We start from the raw sequence: 18695 nt of genomic DNA, 5'->3' as shown, positions 1-18695 counted from the left end.
ATATGTAATGCGTCTGTATTCTTTTTGACCACGATCACCTTCCTCTTCTGTAGCATCACCATCTCCACCATACCCTAGGGAAAGTGACCTTGCTATTCACCTTATCTTTGCCTCTCCTGATTTTATAAACCTCCATAAGTCAATCCCCCCTATGAAAAGAAATCCCAGCCGATCCAGCAAATTTTTATAACTCAAGCCCTCCATTACCAGAAACATCCTGTTAAATATTTTCTAAATTTAATAATATCTTTCCTGTAGCACAATGACCTAAACTGCACACTCTTCTGCAAAAGAGGCCTCTCTAGTGTCCTATCCAAGCTCAACGTGATGTCCCCACTTTAATACTCAAAGATCTGAGTAATGAAGACAAGCGTGTTAAACACCACCTTAACTACCCTGTCTATATGTGATGCAAATTTCAAATAATTATGTACCTGAACCTCTAGCTCTCTCTCTTCTACAGTACTACTTGGGGCCTGACCAGTAATTGTACAAGTCCTGCCCTTGTTTCTTTTACCAAAATGCAATACCTCACATTTATCCAAATTAAACTCCACCACCTCTTAGCTCATTGACCCAGTTGTTCAAGATCTCCTTGTAATTTAAAATAACCTCCTTCACTGTCTACTAAACTTACCAACATCCCTCCTATATTCTATTTCAAATAATTTATATAAATGACAAACAAAAGTGGACTCAGTACTGATCTCTGTGGGACACTGATCACAAGTCTCCAGTCCAAAAAACAATCTTCCACCATCCTCTTGTTTCCTACCATCAAGCCAATTTTGAATCCAGTTGGATATTTTAGAAACAGTTATCATTTTATGGCTCATGTCAACTTTGATAGCACTCTTATCAAAGGCCCTGTGGTATGTTCAGATATGTTCAACTATATTATAAGTGCAACTTGCTGTTTGGAAGTGGCAAGGCAGGTTGATAAGGTTTTCAAATTAGTCTGTGGGATTCTTGGCTTCATTTGTAGACTTCAAAAGTGATGACATTACACTGAACATTTATAATTCACTGGTTAGGCCCCCGGAGTGTTACAGAGACTAAGAGAAAGTGAGGGCTGCAGATGCTAGAGAGTCAGAGTCGAAACGTGTGGGGCTGGAAAAGCACAGCAGGTCATGGAGCATCCGAGGAGCTGGAGAGTCAATGTTTTGGCAGTAAGCCCTTCATCAGGAATGTGAGGGGCGGGGAAGGGGGCTGAGAGATAAATAGAAGGGTGGCGTTGGGGATGGGTGAAGGTAGCTGGGAAGGTGATAGGTGGGGGATGATTATGATAGGTTGTTGGGGAGAGTGGAGCAGATAGGTAGGACAGGTCAAGAAGCTGTTGGAGGGTTGGATCTGGGATGAGGTAGTGGAAGGGGAGATTTGGAAACTAGTGAAGTCGACATTGATGCTGTATGGTTGAAGGATGCCAAGACGGAAGATGAAGCGTTTTTTCTCCAGTCATTGGGTGGCTTGCATTTGGCGGTGGAGGAGGCCCAGAACTTGCAGGAGGAGATGGAACAGTTCATCAACTTCACTAATACCTTCCCTGACCTTAAGTTAACCTGGACCATACCGGACACCTCCGTCCCCTTCCTGGACCTCTCTGTCTCCATCTCCTGTGACCGCTTCATACTATTTCAAACCCACTGACTCCCACAACTACCTGGACTACATCACCTCCCATACAATCCCTTACATTCAATGCCTCCACTGTATCTGCTCCCAGGAGGAGCAGTTTCACTCAGACATCCCAGCTGGCCACCTATTTCTAGGATTACAATTTCCCCTCCCATGTGATTAGCCATGCCCTCCAGTGCCATTTCCCACATCTCTGCCCTTGATCTCTTTTCCCTCGATCTCTTTTCCCCCTCCAACAGCAACAAGGATAGAGCCCCTGGTCCTCACCTTCTGCCCCACTAATCTCTGGATAGAGCGTAATATCCTTCACCATTTCCACCACCGACAATCAGACCACACCACCAGAGATATATTTTCTTCCCCTACTCTACCTGCGTTCCACAGAGACCATTTCCTCTGTAACTCCCTCATTAGGTCCATGTTCCCCACCAACTCATTCTTCACACCTGGTACCTTCCCTTGCCACCACAAGAGGTGTAAAACCTGCATCCACACCTCCCTCCTCACCTCCATCCGCGGCCCCAAAGGATCTTTTCACACCCGGCAGAGATTTTCCTGCACATCCTCATTTACTGTGTCCGTTGTTTTTGATGTGGTTTCTCTATATTGGGGGACAGAACACCAACTCGTGGTGCATACAGGGAACATCTCTGGTCACACTCGCTCAACAACCTCACCACCCTGTAGCTTAGGGTGAATCCAAGCCACCTGACAACTGGAGGAAGAACACCTCATCTTCCACCTTGGGACCCTTCAATCACATGTCATCTACGTCAACTTCACTAGTTTCCAAATCTCCCCACCTCATCTCAGATCCAACCCTCCAACTCAGTACCACCCTCTTGACCTGTCCCACCTGTGCATCTTCCTTCCCACCTATCATAATTGCACCCCCCCCCCACCTGCATCCACCTATCACCTTCCCAACTACCTTCTTCCCCCCCCCCCCCCCCCCCCATTCTCCTATTTATTTCTCAGCCCCTTTATCCTCTGCCTGCCCAATTGCTGATGAAGGACTTGTGTCTGAATCGTCGATTCTTCTGCACCTCGGATGCTGCCTGTGCTTTTCCAGCAACTTTTTTTTAACTCCAGAGTATTAAATTCAATTCTGCAGTCCCCAATTTTGGAAGGGAGTAGATCAAAGAAACTAATTTGCTCTTTCTGGAGAGGAAAAGGTTAAGGAAGAATTTGACAGAATTTCAAAATTATGAGCAGTGTTGACGAAGGATGAACTAGTGATAAATACTCCTGCCAATATAGAAATTAATTGGCAAGAGAGCCAGAGGTAACCTGAGGGAGAATTAGTATTTACACTGCAGTTGTGATCTGAAATACATTTTCATTTAAAGCATTTTGGAAGAAGATTCATTAATAATATTCAGAAGGGAACCAGTAGATCCTTGAATAAGGAAAACCTACTAAGTGAAAAGAGCAGGAGTGAAGAGGGATGCTTGGATGGCTCTTTTATAGAGAAAACAGGCATTATGTTTCGAATGAATACTCACTATGTGGTAAGATCCTATGATCAATAGAGGAATGACGCAGTATGAGGCGTGATGGTGTATTTTCAAGCTGAGTTCAGCTTGCTTCATTGCAATAATGAACTGAAAACAGTGGCAGTAGACTCTCACCGAGTTGTCTTGCAATTCCTATATAGGTCTTTTTGTTGACAATGATGCTTGGAACTTAATGCAGGCATTTTCTGGAAATGTTGATATTTTCATGTTATGGTCATACCCTTTTGAAATTTGAGATCAAGACTGAAAGAGAAATGTTGCTGAAGGCTCTTGTCTTGTATTCCTCAGAGCAAATGCAAGAATGTCAAAATTCGAATGCTCACAACAATTGTACCACAGTGATGAGATTGCTGACTGTGAACAAAAGGATTGTATTTAAGCTTTGCACTTCTAAAAAAAAATCCAGGAGCTTGTGGAGTCTGTCATTCCTCATTACGTTCTCCATGGCAACACCTCTGCTTATCATCATTCGCTTGCCAACTAATCAGCACTCTGTTTCCCTGAGATGCAAGTGATTGTTTGAAATTTGGCATTCTTGTTCTGGTCCTGATGAGTAAAGACCAAAAGCTTCTGCATCTCATTTTTGGCAATATTTAATTATTGCACTACGAGTTCCAATATGTACGCCAACCATTTTGTTTTTAGTTACATTTTCTTCAATCAGCAGAGCCTCCTAGAAATATAAAGTTAACTTGTAACAGCTCTGTCAGATTGCCATGTGCTTTTTTTTTGCCTCCCCCACCACCACCCCAGTTATAAATATCAGCGTAGCAATTGCTAAGAATTTTCACCTGTACAAGTTTCAACACTGTAATTATATTAACTTGCTGCACGGTCTCCTTGTGATTTAGCGTCGAATAACTCCCATGAACAATTTCAAAACCCAGGGTGCAATGTTATTTTGTTTACATTAAAATGTGTTCTTAAGTCCAATTTTAAACTTCCCTGCATCTCTGGTTGTTTTATCAGTTTACCCTGTCCCAAATCTGTTTGCTGGCCCTTTTTAAATTGTGAAGTTGTCTATTTACTTTAACTCCTCATTCCTGAAGAAGGGCTTATGCCCGAAACATCGATTCTCCTGCTCTTTTGATGCTGCCTGACCTGTGCTTTTCCAGCAACACATTTTTCAGCTCTGATATCCAGCATCTGCAGTTCTCACCTTCTCCTGTTTACTTTTACCCCATCTTACTAAATATCATCTTTTCCTCTTCTAGTCACTTTGTTACTCTTGCATTATAATTGTATTTTTTTTAATGATGACAGCTTATCATTTTGAAGAAGTGTGAATTTCAGATTGCAGTCCCCTCCCCAGTTTGCTGAGGGTTTGGTGAGAGGATGAGACATGGTGGGGAAAGACAGCGGAAAGTATCCCAAATACCCTATTCTTCACTTTTTGAACCACCATTAATGGTATGGTTGTTAGTAACACTTGATGTTTTTGAGTTCAAGCCCAACCCCAGAGACTTGACATGAAATCTAGGCTGACACTTCTACTGTTCGGTTGAGAAGTGCTGCACTATTGAAGGTACTGCATTTCAAATCGAGTGTGCTGAAAATCAAACCTCAGGAGTCATTGTTAAGATTTTGAAGAGTGTGCAAAATCCCTCAATTTACCGTCTTTTAGGCCCAGGTTGACTGAAAGCATGGGCCAGGTTTGTGTACTTGACAGGAATAATTATTTATTACAAATAAATAGATTCCAGCTACAGAGAAACTCGTATGAACCATTGACATATATCTTGACTAGTTAAAACGCTAACTTGCTTTTCAAGCTCCCCTTACACTTGCATGTACACAAGTGCATAATCAGAAACATAAAGCAAGTATGATGGGCAGAGAGACAGAAACTGGGGAAGCAGTTGGAATGGCTTCTGTTCACATAGTTTGCTGATATGGTCCTTTTGGCTTGTCAGTAAATGCTGCTTCCTGATTCTCCTTCCTTAAATACATGCACATGAGTGCAGACATTTTTGGCTGGTTCACGTACAAAACTTCTGGCCTACTGGTTAAAAGCGAAAGCTTACAACAACTGATAGCAAAATAAATTGGCTTTCTTCAAGCTTAAGGTTGTCTTTACTGCAGAGAAAAGCAATTGCTGCTCCCCTTATGGAGTTCTGATGGCTTCTCCTAAACACTCCCATCCCTAAGTTGCTCACTGGGAGGCAATCACGTAGTTGTTGGCAGGTGAAAGACCCTTGTCGTTGGTAACTAGCTCTGTTTGTACTTGGCTGCAGCTTCTCTGCACACTACCTCCACTGTATGACCTCTCCTCCCCACCCACTCTCACAACTTAAGTGTCAGATGACTTTTAAAATGTGCAACAATCCTTCAAAAGATTTTAAAGTGTTCTTTTCCCATTTCAATCCACAATCAAACATACAGCAAAATAAGAAATAGACATTACACTGTTCACAGAGACGTGAAGATTTCTATAATTGCCATTTCAAAGAAGAGCAGGAAGGTTCTACCTAGTGCTATGTCTAATTTTTACCCCTCTGCCAAAACCTCAAAAACACATTGCATTTTCAAATTGGTATGTAAGAGATTTAAACATCACCTTTGTTTGCCACTGTTTAAGTTCTGTAATTTGTGTAAGTACAGCAGTTGTTGCACTTCAGTAGGTATTTCAGTGCTTGGAAAGTGCTAAGGGGATTCCAGATGTTATAAAAAGCACTAGAGCAATGCACTTTTTTTTATCTTAATAGTTTAAGCTCAGTATCCTACTTTCCTTAACTAGGGATTTATATGTTGTTCCTTCTCTGGATCATTAAGTCAATGACCCATTTATTGGCTGCCCTAACTTGCAAAGGCCACTTCAGAATAACCGTGAACAGAACATAGTTGTGTCACCTGTAGGCCAAACAGTCTAGGGCTATCAAGGTTTTTTTTTGCTTGAAGACTATTGTTGAAACTGTCAGGGGTTTTAATAGCAGTCCAGCTTGTTCTGTGGTTATTGGTCATTGTCACCTGGACAATTTACCGAAATCAGAAGCTGAGTGGCCCAGGCAGAATCCAAGCTAAGTATCTACATGTAGCTTATTACTATGTATGTGTCACTTGATAGTGTTACTGTTGATCAAGAATAAATTAATGTATTGCAGTGATTGGCTGGATGGAATTTTTCCTGCTTAATATGGACAGGATATATCTGAACCATTTGCCATATTGTTGGGTAGATGCTAGTGTTGTCACTCTACTGGAATGGCTAGGCTAGAGCTGCAACTGATTCTAGAGTGCATAAACTTCTTTCAGTGAGGAAGTTGTCAGGGCCAATATGTCATTGTCATGGAGATGTACAGCACGGAAAAAGACCCTTTGGTCCAACGTGTCCATGCCGACCAGATATCCCAACCCCGTCTAGTCCCATCTGCCAGCACTAGGCCCATATCCCTCCAAACCCTTCCTATTCATATACCTATCCAGATGCCTTTTTAAATGTTGCAGTTGTACCAGCCTCCACCACTTCCTCTGGTAACTCATTCTATATACTTACCACCCTCTGAGTGAAAAAGTTGCATTTTAGGTCTCTTTTACATCTTTCCCCCCCCCCCCCCCTCACCGTAAACCTATGCCCTCTAGTTCTGGTGTCCCCACCCCAGAGGAATGACTTTGTCTTTTTACCCTATCTATGCCCCTAATGATTATATAAACCTCTACATGGTCACCCCTCAGCCCCCAAAGCTCCAGGGAAAACAGACTTGCCTATTCAACTTCTCCCTATAGCTCAAATCCTCCAACCCTGGCAACATCCTTGTAAATGGTTTGTTGTAGCTAGTGTAAATAGAAATATGTTAAATTCACTGAAGAGTGGCATCTGTGAAGCTTGACACATCAGGAGGAGGCCACACTGGATCACACTGGATATTGGGCGGCACGGTGGCACAGTGGTTAGCACTGCTGTCTCACAGCGCCAGAGATCCGGGTTCAGTTCCCGCCTCAGGCGACTCTCTGTGTGGAGTTTGCACGTTCTCCCCGTGTCTGCGTGGGTTTCCTCCCACACTCCAAAGATGTGCAGGTCAGGTGAATTGGCCATGCTAAATTGCCCGTAGTGTTAGGTAAGGTGTAGATGTAGGGGTATGGGTGGGTTGCACTTCGGCGGGTGCGGTGTGGACTTGTTGGGCCGAAGGGCCTGTTTCCACACTGTAAGTAATCTAATCTAATCCAGTCAGTACCTCTTGCTGTAGATGGGGTTGCAAATATATTTTGCTCTGATGTTGACTTAGCAATTATTGAAGACTGGGGTTTAGCAGTTTCTTCTCCTCCCATTTGGGAATTATCCAACATCATTCACAACTGGATATGGTAGGACTGCAGAGCTTTGATCTGGTCCTTGAATTACAAGATTGTTTAGCTCTGTTAGCAAGTATTGAGAAGATCTGTAGCTCAGCGAGTGAACCTTCTGGGTGTAGGTTAGCACGCTGAGCTGGAAGGTTCATTTTCAGACATGTTGTCACTGTATTACGTAACATCTTCAGTGAGCCTTCAGACGAAGCACTGCTCATGTTTCCTGCTTTCTATTTATATGTTTGGGTTCCCTTGGGTTGTGGTGTCACTTCCTGTGTGACATTATTTCCCATGGTGATGTCATTTCCTGTTCTTTTTTCAGGGGGTGGTAAATGGGGTCCAAGTCAATGTGTTTGTTGATAGAGTTCCGGTTGGAATGTCATGCTTCCAGGAATTCTCGTGCGTGTCTCTGTTTGGCTTGTCCTAGGATGGATGTGTTGTCCCAGTCGAAGTGGCGTCCTTCCTTACCTGTATGTAAGGGTATGAGTGCGAGAAGGCCATGTTGTTTTGTGGCTAGTTGATGTTCATGTATAGTAGTGGCTAGTTTTCTGCCTGTTTGTCCAATGTAGTGTTTGTTACAGTTCTTGCACGGTATTTTGTAAATGACATTAGTTTTGCTTGTTGTCTGTAAAGGGTCTTTCAAGTTCATTAGCTGCTCTTTTAGTGTTGGTGGGTTTGCAGACCCAATATTGAACTACAGAAGCAATCATCCCAACATCCACAGACGAAGCTGCACCAGAACTTTATTTAAACGAGCCACCACACACTGCAGCACAGAGGAACTATGCAGAGCAGAGAAAAATCATCTATACAATGTATTCAAAAAGAACTGGTACCTAATGAACACAGTCCGCTGATTTTCTCAGCAACAAACTCAAACAAGCAGACAAAACGCGTCCAGAAACCCTAGCCACTCTCCCCACCATTCAAAGACATCTCTGAAATGACTGCCAGACTACTCCGACCCCTCTGCATCATGGTAACCCACAAACCCACGAACACGCTAAAACAGTAGCTAATGAACTTGAAAGACCCTATACAGACAACAAGCAAAACTCATGTCATTTACAAAATACCATGCAAGAACTGTGACAAACAGACAGAAAACCAGCCACCAGGATATATGACCATCGACTAGCCACAAAACGACAGGACCCTCTCTCACTAGTATCCTGACATACAGATAAGACTGAGATGGCACATCCCTCATAGGACAAGCCAAACAGAGAGAGACACAAGAATTCCTAGAAGCATGGCATTCCAACCGGAACTCTATCAACAAACACATTGACTTGGACTCCATTTACCACCCTCTGAGAAAAAAAGAACCGGAAATGACGTTGCCGTAGGAAATGCCGTTGCCAGCGGAAAGGAAATCTAAACATATAAATAGAAAGCAGGAAACATGAGCAGTGCTTCATCTGGAGGCACACAGAAGATGTTACCCAGTATGGTGACAAAAAGTCTGAAAATGAACCTTCCAGCTCAGCAAGCAAACCTATACTCTGTGTTTAGCTCTGTCTGTAGCATGATGCCTCAGCTACTTGCCATCCATTTAGTGCTGTGTAGCTTCAGAAATGGTGACTATGTTGTTACTGGACTATTAATCAAGGCCCAGACTAACAATCTAGCAATATGAGTTCACTTTCACCTATAGTAGTTGGTGTCCTTGTATTTTAATTAACTAAGTAAGAATGTAGCATCAGTAATGATGAACACAAAAGAGCTAAATTGGTTAATGATGACCCATTAGGGAGGGAAATTACTCTGGCCTATGTTTCATGCAACAATGTGATTGATTTTAACTGCCACTTTTAAAAATATATTCAAGAAGGCAGCCCACCAACCAGCTTAAGAAATTGAAGATAAATGTTGGCTTTGCCAGTGAACAGTGCAGGTAATTGTAGAGCATTCTCATGTAGACAGTCTTACTGTGCAAATTTGTGGAGAAAGTCTGAAGCCCCTTTGCCTGCACAGAATCATAATTGTTCTTACTCGGGTTGTTTACATTATTGTCACCTACAATAGAACCCCAAATAAAATATTGCCTTTGCTGTTTGTTCAAGTCGTTTCCCCTTCTAGTACCAGTACTGTTACAGGTACCCTAGAGTTTCAAGTAGATACAGTCTTTTGTCTAACCTTCATTGTACTGACCTCGACTGTTCTTAACCCTCACTTTTGGGGAGGTGGGAAAGAGCTAGGTTCATCCAATTATCTGTTGAACTAATATGATTATTTAAGTTGTCATTGTGTCAGAATGTTATGGTTTAGATCTCACCAGAATTGAGCATTTATTTATCTGACACAGTTTCCTGCATTCTTGTGTGCATAGTCACGCATGAAGAACAATTCAATGTGCTGGCTACACTCTGAATAAGATGGCTGCTCGTGTGTAAAAGGAATACTGCATTTGTTTATTTTAAACAGTGTTTGTCTTTCAGCCAGCAGGATAACCGAGCTAAGATATGCAGCTCTTAGCAAATAATACTAGAAAATATCTTTGGTCTCAGTTCATGTTTGATCTTACTTTACACAGTTAGTTCAGACCTTCGAAAGAAAAAGGAGACATTAACTGTTTTGATTTTGTTGGACTTAGTTATCATGTTTAAAATTTTAGAGTCATGAAATATTTTCCTTTTTTTAAAATTCTGGTTTTGGCATGTCAAGAATAAAATAATCTTGAAACCTGAAGGCATCATCACCATGCTTCAGTCAGTAACTTGATTATCATTGTATTGTGTAGGTGGTGAATCTGGATGGGTCTTAGAGTTTTTTTTTGTTCAACCTAGCAATTCCTACGTTGTCTACAAAAGAAATTGCAGTTAATTTTGCTTTTCAATCATCATAGTTGTCAAGGATAAGTTAGATTTGAATTTATATTTCAGCTTACAATTGTATTTTCCCCATCTTCACTTTGTGTAATTCACCTCTTGCATTTGATATAAATGGGCGTCTAAAAGGTATTTGATAAGCTGTCACATAAGATTTGAAAGTCTTTAAAATCATGGATTAAAGGTCTAACGATGGTGTAGACACAATAATGGCTAAGTAGACATTACCTTTAGTTATGGTTAAAAATAAAATTGCCATTGTCTTACTAGACCATAGGGCTTCTCTCTCACTTAGAAAGAGATGACTGGTGGTATTATAACCGGAGGGTCGTCATAACCTTGGGCAAGATTTATAAGGAGTGTCCTTCATGGTGCTGTGAGTTATGAATCCTGCAGCGTGTTAACTAACCACCTGTCTGCCTATAGCTGGAGCACCATCTACAAGGCACTATTTAGGAGTGTGATGGAATACTCCCTACTTGTGTAGTTCTAACAACACGTGAGAAGCTTGACACCATTCAGGACAAAGTAACCCAGTTGATTGGCAATGCATATACAAACAATCAGTCCCTCGACCATAGACGTTCAGCAGCAGCAGTATGTACCTTGTACAAGATGCACAGCAAAAATTCACCAAGGCTCCTAAATCTGCACCTACTAAAGGAATAAGGGGAGCAGGTCCATGGGAGCACTACCACCTGCAAGTTCTTCAGTATACAGGTCAGTAAGGGTGGAAATCTGAAACAGGAAAGGAGCCATCACTTTATTGGGAGCTTTCTACAGGCTTCCTAATAGCAACAGAGACAGAAGAGGCAGATTTTGAGACACACGTTGGGAGGCAGATTTTGGAAAGGTGCAGAAGTGACAGGGTTGTTGTCATGGGTGACTTTAACTTCCCTAATATTGATTGGAACCTCCGTAGTTCAAATAGTTTGGATGGAGCAGCTTTTGTCAGGTATGTCCAGGAAAGATTCCTGACTCGATATGTAGATAGGCTGACTAGAGGGGAGGCCATATTGGATTTGGTGCTCAGCAGTAAACCAGGCCTGGTGTCAGATATTTCAGGAATAGTGACCACAACTCCCTAATCTTTACTATAGCCATGGAGAGGGATAGGAGCAGACAGTATGGGAAAATATATAATTGGGGCAGGAGGAATTACAATGCTATTAGGCAGGAACTGGGGCACCTAAATTGGGAACAGATGTTATTGGGGAACTGCATGACAGAAATGTGAAGGTTGTTTAGGGAGCACCTCCTGATAGTGGGACAAACCTATCCAGCACTGAGGCAATGAGAGGGTGGTAGAATGAATGAACCTTGGATGACTAGGTTTATGGAACATTTAGTCAAGAGGAAGAAGGAAGCTTACTTAAGGTTAGGATGCAAGGATTAGACGGGACCCTAGAGGGTTGCAAGGTATCCAGGAAGGAACTGAAGAATGGACATATGAGAGCTAGAAGGGGCATGAAAAACCCCTGGTGGGTCAGATAAAGGAAAACCCTAAGGCAATCTGCACTTATGTGAGGAACAAGTGGATGGCCAGAGTGAGGGTAGGGCCGATCAGGGATAGTAGATGGAACTTGTGTCTGGATTCGGAGGAGGTAGGGAAGATCCTTATTCACTAGTGAGACGAGCCTTGTCATTTGTGAGGGCAGCGTGAAACAGGCTGATGTTAAGAAGGAAGATGTGCTGTTTGAAAAATATAAGGATCGATAAGTTCCCCTCCAGCTGGGATATACCCAAAGTTACTACGGGAAGTGAGGGAAGAGATTGCTGCGCCTTTGGAGATGATCCACACTGTCCACTGGAGTTGTGCCAGATGATTGGAGGGTGGCAACTATTATCATCTTGTTCAAGAAAGGGAATAGGGATAACCATGGGAATTACAGACCAGTCAGTCTTGTCACTGGTGGGAAAAGTATTGGAGAGGATTGAGAGTCAAAATTTAAGGTTACATGGAAAAACATATTATGGTTAGAGCTAGTCAGCATAGGGCAGGTCATGCCTCACAAGCCTTATTGAATTTTTTGAGTATGTGACAAAACACATTTGAAGGTAGAGCAGTGGATGTAGTGTATATGAGTTTTAGCAAGGCATTTGATAAGATTCCCCGTGGTAGACTCATTCAGAAAGTGAGGAAGCATGGAATATAGGGAAATATGGCTGTGTGGATACAGAATTGGCTGGACCATAGAAGACAGAGGTTGGTAGTAGATAGAAAGTATCTTCAACCTGGAGCTCTGTGACCACTGGTGTTCCACAGGGATCTGTTCTGGAACCACTGCTCTTTGTGATTTTTATAAATGACTTGGGTGAGGAAGTGTAAGTGTGGCTTAGTAAGATTCCCAATGACATGAAGGTTGGTGTAGTGGTGGATAATGTGGAGGGCTGTTGTAGGTTGCAACGGGACATTGACTGGATGCAGAACTGGGCTGATAAGTAGCAGATGGAGTTCAACCTGGAAAAGTATGAAGTCATTCATTTTTTGGAAGGTTGAATTTGAATAGAGGATTATAGGTAGCATTCATGGCAGTGTGGAGGTACCAAGGGATCTTGGGGTCCAGGTCTGTAGATACCTCGAAGTTCCCACCCAAATTGATAGGGTTGTTAAGAAGGCATATGGTGTGTTGGCTTTCATTAGCAGAGGGACTGAGTTTAAGAGCTGCGAGGTTATGCTACAGCTCTACAAAGACCTGGTTAGACCACACTTGGAATACTGTGTTCAGTTCTGGTTGCTTCGTTATAGGATGGATGTGGAAGCTTTAGAGTTGGTGCAGAGAAAATTTACCAGGACGCTGCCTGACTGGAGGGCATTACTTATGAAGAAAGGTTGAGAGCTTGGGTTTTATTCATTGAAGCAAAGAAGGATGGGGAGGTGATTTGATGTGTACAAGATGATGAGAGGCATAGATAAGAGTGAATTTTTCCCAGGGCAGAAATGGCTATCACAAGGGGGCATAATTTTAAGGTGATTGGAGGAAGGTATTTGGAGATGTCAGGGGTCGGTTTTTTACACAGAGTGGTGGGTACGTGGAATGCACTGCCAGCAGTGGTATTAGCGTCAGATACATTAGGGACATTTAAGCCACTCTTGGATAGGCCCATGGATGATAGTGAAATATAGTGTATGTAGCTTAGTTTGATCTTTTGAGTAGGATGGAAGGTCAGCACAATATTGAGGGACGAAGGGCCTGTACTATACTGTTCTATGTTCTCCAAACCACTCAGCATCCTGATCTGGAAATATATCGTTCAGGAAGTGTTACTGGGTGAAAATGCTGGCACTCCCTCCCTAACAACAATGTGAGTCCAGGGCTTCAGTAGATCAAGAAGACAGTTCATTAGAATGTTCCTATGAGAAGGAGTTAAAGAAGAGTTCTGAGGGAGGGTTACCGGGCTCTGATTTATCTTCGTAGATGCGGTCAGGCCTGCTGAATTTTTCCAGCAACTTCTGTTTTTGCTTATGATTTACAGCACCCACAGTTCTTTTGGTTTTTATTTGAATTTTTTTAACCCTGTTTCTCTCTTGGCAATGCTACCAGACCAGCTGAGTTTCTTTTGCATTTCCTATTTTTATGTCACCTTTCCAGTTTCCTCAGTATTTTGCTTTTATTTGAGTAATTTACAGATGTCATGGGAATAAAAACCGAGAAGAGAGTGTTTGTTTGATTGGGTTATTTCTGTCTGATTTTTAACCGTACAGGTATATTTTGTTATTCTGTGCTCCTTGGGGTATCTGAGTAAGATTAATATGGCCAGTTCCTTAAAAGAATATGCATAAACCATAAATACTAGCCCTAATACAAAATCTATTCTAAAGGTTCCTGGAATGAGAAATGGAAAAAAATATCGCCTTCTGTTCAGTGGAAGGCTGAGATTTTAGAGTTTGGCCTTTTTTGAATTGTTGCTTTCCCTGAAGGAGATTTGCAGTTTCATCAGAATGTAATTTTGTATTTTACTACCAACTGTTTTCAGTTAGAACTTTCCTCCGATTACTCCATATGTGCAAAACATAAGCACATGTTTCTGCATATTCACCACTTTACCCATTACTCAGTGTGTGTCATCCACCTTTTAACATTGCAGTGAGCTCCTAGAGCATTCTGAAACCTTTGTAGAGTCGTGGCTTCTGTCCTTCGCCAAATTTCGCTGTTTAACCATTTTGGGAAAGCAAATCTTAGCAGGATTTATACACTTAATGGTAAGGTCCTAGGGAGTGTTGCTGAACAAAGAGACCTTGGCATGCAGGTTCATAGCTCCTTGAAAGTGGAGTCGCAGGTAGATAGGATAGTGAAGAAGGCGTTTGGTATGCTTTTCTTTATTGATCAGAGTATTGAGAACAGGAGTTGGGAGGTCATGTTGCACTGTACAGGACATTGGTTGGGCCACTGTTGGAATATTGCGTGCAGTTCTGGTCTCCTTCCTATCGGAAAGATGTTGTGAAACTTGAAAGGGTTCAGAAAAGATTTACAGGGATGTTGCCAGGATTTGAGCTACAGGAAGAGGCTGAACAGGCTGGGGCTGTTTTCCCTGGAGCATCGGAGAATGAGGGGTGACCTTACAGTGGTTTTCAAAATTATGAGGGGCATGGATAGGGTAAATAGGTAAAGTCTTTTCCTTGGGGTCGGGAGGGCATAGGTTTAGGGTGAGAGGGGAAAGATATAAAAGAGACCTAAGGGGCAACTTTTTCACGCAGAGTGTGGTAAGTGTATGGAATGAGCTGCCAGTGGAAGTGGTGGAGGCTGGTACAATTGCATCATTTAAGAAGCATTTGGATGGGTATATGAATAGGAAGGTTTTAGAGGGATATGGGCCGGGTGGTGGCAGGTGGGACTCGATTGGGTTGGGAAATCTGGTTGGCATGGACAGGTTGACCTGAAGGATCTGTTTCCCTGCTGTACATCTCTATGGCTGCCATGTAGACCAACCGTGTAGAATTCTCTCCCTAAACCCCTCTGCTGCTCTTTGCCAATGCCTTTGTCCTGATACCTTCTTGTGTCCTTGGTGTCAATTTTTTTTTTACAATTTGTTAATGCTTATTGGTTATTTTACTACATTAAAAGTTAGAAATTTTAAAATGGAAATTGTCGCGCAATTAGCGAGCACAGGAAATTCTGAGCAGGTTTGTAATTGGCATGTGTATATATATATATATATAAGCATTGAGAAAAGAAATAATAGAGTAATTCTCCCTGAATATAACTTATTTTAAATATGTGACGCAATCATTGTCCCATGATAGCTTGAAATAACAGTTCAAGAAGTAAGACTGTTTTTCTTGTGATGAAATTATTTTGTTTAATGCATTGCCATTGGTGATGGTGTATCACATGCGAATTGAATCATGTCATTTTCTAATCACTAGAATGAGTTTTGCACCATAACTTTTTTCCTAAATAAAGTATTGAAATCGGCATCTTCAACTTTCTTCCCACAGCAACAAAGCAATAGTTTTGTTTTGTTTGTAAGATTTGTAACTCAGTCATGATAAGGTTGTAAGTTTGCTGACTGAGCTGGTGGATTTGTTCTCCGATGTTTCATCACCATCGAGGCAACCTCATCTATGAGCCTCTGGTAAAGCAGGAATCGCAAGCAGGACAGAGCACCAACACTTCGCCGGAGACTTACTGATGATGTTACCTAGCATGATCACAAAACGTCTGAGAACAAATCCACCACCTCAGCAAGCAAACTTACAACCTGAAAGTGGAAGGTAGTCAAATGTTAAACTCTATTCATCAAATGTAGTCTTTTTAACATTTGACCTGACTAATGATACCTGTGGTTCTATTTGTGACACCAATACCAGTTTGTCTACTTGTATCACTTTACATTGATGTTAACTCGGAAGTCTAATCTATTTATAATAGATCCCTATGATCTCTTACAGAATTTTGTTCTACTACTTGGAATTTGAGTTGCAGTTGAGAACAGAAAGGTTTGGGAAACACTAAGTTTGTTTTCACCACCTTGTCAGTGAACCAATCTTCCTTAATTGCAGCATGTCTAATTTTAGCTTAAAAGGCATGGGGGAGTTGTTTTACTGATAAAGGAGTATCTCACAGTTGTATTGAGGGAGGATACATCAGAGGACTTGTGCAGCAAGGCAATGTAGAACTCAGGAATAGGAAAGGTGAAATAGCAATGCTGGGGTATTCTATAGGTCTCCCAACAGCCAGTGGGAGATGGAGGAGAGAATATGTAGATAGATGATGGAAAGACATAAAAACAGCAGGGTTGCTGGGTGGGTGGTTTTAACTTTCTTGATATTGATTGGGACCGACTACATGCTAGGGGCTTGGATGTGGCAGAATTTGTAAGAACCATTCAGGAGGGATTCTTGACACAATAGGTAAAGTCCAACCAGGGATGGGATTATACTGGACCTAGTTTTGGGAATTGAGCCTGACCAAGTGAGCGACCTTTCAGTGGAGGAGCATTTTCGAGAGTTTTAACATACTCCCCGATAAGGATAACAGCAGTCCTCTGGTGAATGTGTTAAACTGGAGGAAAGTGACCTATAACAATTTTGGGCAGGAACTGGAGAATGTTGATTGGAGGCAGCTGTTTGAGGGTAAATCCACATCGGACGTGGGAGTATTTCAAACAGCAGTTGATCGGAGTTCAGAATAGGTACGTTCGTGTGAGAATGAAAGACAGGTACGGCAAGTTACGTGAGCCTTGGATGTTATGACCTTGGTGAGAAAGGAAAACAAAACATATGTTCGGTCTAGTAGGATGGGAACTGATGAAACCCTTGAAGTATATAAGGAAAATAGGAAAGAACTTCAACATGGAATTTAAAAAGGCTAAAAGGGGTCAGGAAAAGTTATTAAACAGAACTAAGGAGAATCTCAAGGCTTTTTATACATAAATAAAACAAAAGAGGGTAGCCAAGGAAAGGGTTGGCCCACTCAAGGACAAATCTGTGTGTGGAACCAGAAGAGGTAGGTGAGGTCCTAAATGAATACTTTGTGTTGGTATTCCCCAAAGAGAAGGAATTGGTGGAGGATGATCTCAAGGAAGGAAGTGTTGAGTTTCTAAGCCAAGTTGCTATTAAAAAGGAAGAGGTGTTGTCCGTCTTAAAAGGTAGATAACTCCTTGGGCCCTGATGGGATCTATTCTAGAATATTGAGAGAGACCAGAAAATAAATTTCTGGAGCATTGACACCCACCTTTGGCCACAGGTGAGGTCCCAGAGGACTAGCGAATAGCCAATATTGTCCCACTGTTTAAAAAGGGTAGCAGGAATAATCCTGGAAATCACCAACCTAGTAAGTATCACTTTGGTAGTAGGGAAATAATTGGAAAAGATGCTCAGGGACAAGTTCTATACATATTTAGAAGCAAATGGACTTATTAGCAATAAATAGCATGGTTTTGTGTGGGAAGTGGGTCATGTCTCACTAACTTGATCAAGTTTTTTGAGGAGATGACGAAGTGGATTGATGAGGGCAAAGCGGTCGATGTTGTCTACTTGGAGTTCAGTAAAGCCTTTGACAACGTCCCTCATGACAGACTGGTACAAAAGGTGAAGTCACATGGTATCAAGATGGATACCTAATAACATAGTGAAAGGAGACAGAGGGGAGCAGTGGACAGATGCTTTCCAGAGTGGAGGGTTATGACCAGTGGTGTTCCACAGGGATCAGTGCTGGCACCTTTTGTGGTTTGTGGTCTACATAAATGATTTAGAGAAAAACATGGCTGGTCTAATTAGTAAGTTTGCAAACGATACATAGATTGGTGGAGTTGCAGATAGTGAGGAGGATTGTCAGAGGATACAACAGGATATAGATCAGTTGGAGGCATGGGCAGAAAAATGGCAGATGGAGTTTAATCCTGACAAATGTGAGGTGATGCATTTTGGCAGGTCAAGTACAGGTGAAAGTTATACAGTGAAACAAGGGCAGAACCCTTAGGAATATTGATTTGCACATTCAATGTGATCATGGATGATCATCTGATTCAGTCCCCTCTTCCTGCTTTCTCCCCATTCCACTTGATTGGTTTAACCCAAGGAGCTTATGACTAACTACTTCTTGAAAACATCTGATGTTTTGACCTCAACCACTTTCTGTGGCAGAGAATTTCACAGGCTCAGCACACTCTGGGTGAAGAAATTTCTCCACCTCTCAGTCCTAAATGGCCTACCCCATATCCTGAACTGTGACCCCTAGTTCTGGGCTCCCCTAGTCATTGGGAACATCCCACCATTGCACGTGAGCACATGCAGACTCACAATTAATCTCTCAACCTCCACCGGGGTTTGCTGATACAGTAATCCATATCAAAATTAACACGTCAAAAGCACTTTTTAAAAAAAGATATTTTACAGCTGACAATGGCTGAGTTGCAACTCACTTGCCTAAGAGTCAAAAGATTCAAGATCTGTTCCAGGATTTGAACTCAAAAATGTGCTAAT

The 18695-nt window shown here is 42.0% G+C and overlaps 1 protein-coding gene across 1 annotated transcript in view; it reads left to right on the top strand.

Annotated features, from left to right (window-relative positions):
• LOC140483570 (host cell factor 1-like) overlaps positions 1-18695 on the top strand; it is a 116026-nt gene that overhangs the window by 4570 nt on the left and 92761 nt on the right. The window lies entirely within an intron of this gene.

This window comes from Chiloscyllium punctatum, chromosome 12 (assembly GCF_047496795.1).
Source record: "Chiloscyllium punctatum isolate Juve2018m chromosome 12, sChiPun1.3, whole genome shotgun sequence".
Classification (NCBI taxonomy): Eukaryota; Metazoa; Chordata; class Chondrichthyes; order Orectolobiformes; family Hemiscylliidae; genus Chiloscyllium; species Chiloscyllium punctatum.
This window is presented reverse-complemented; position numbering and strand designations above follow the sequence as displayed.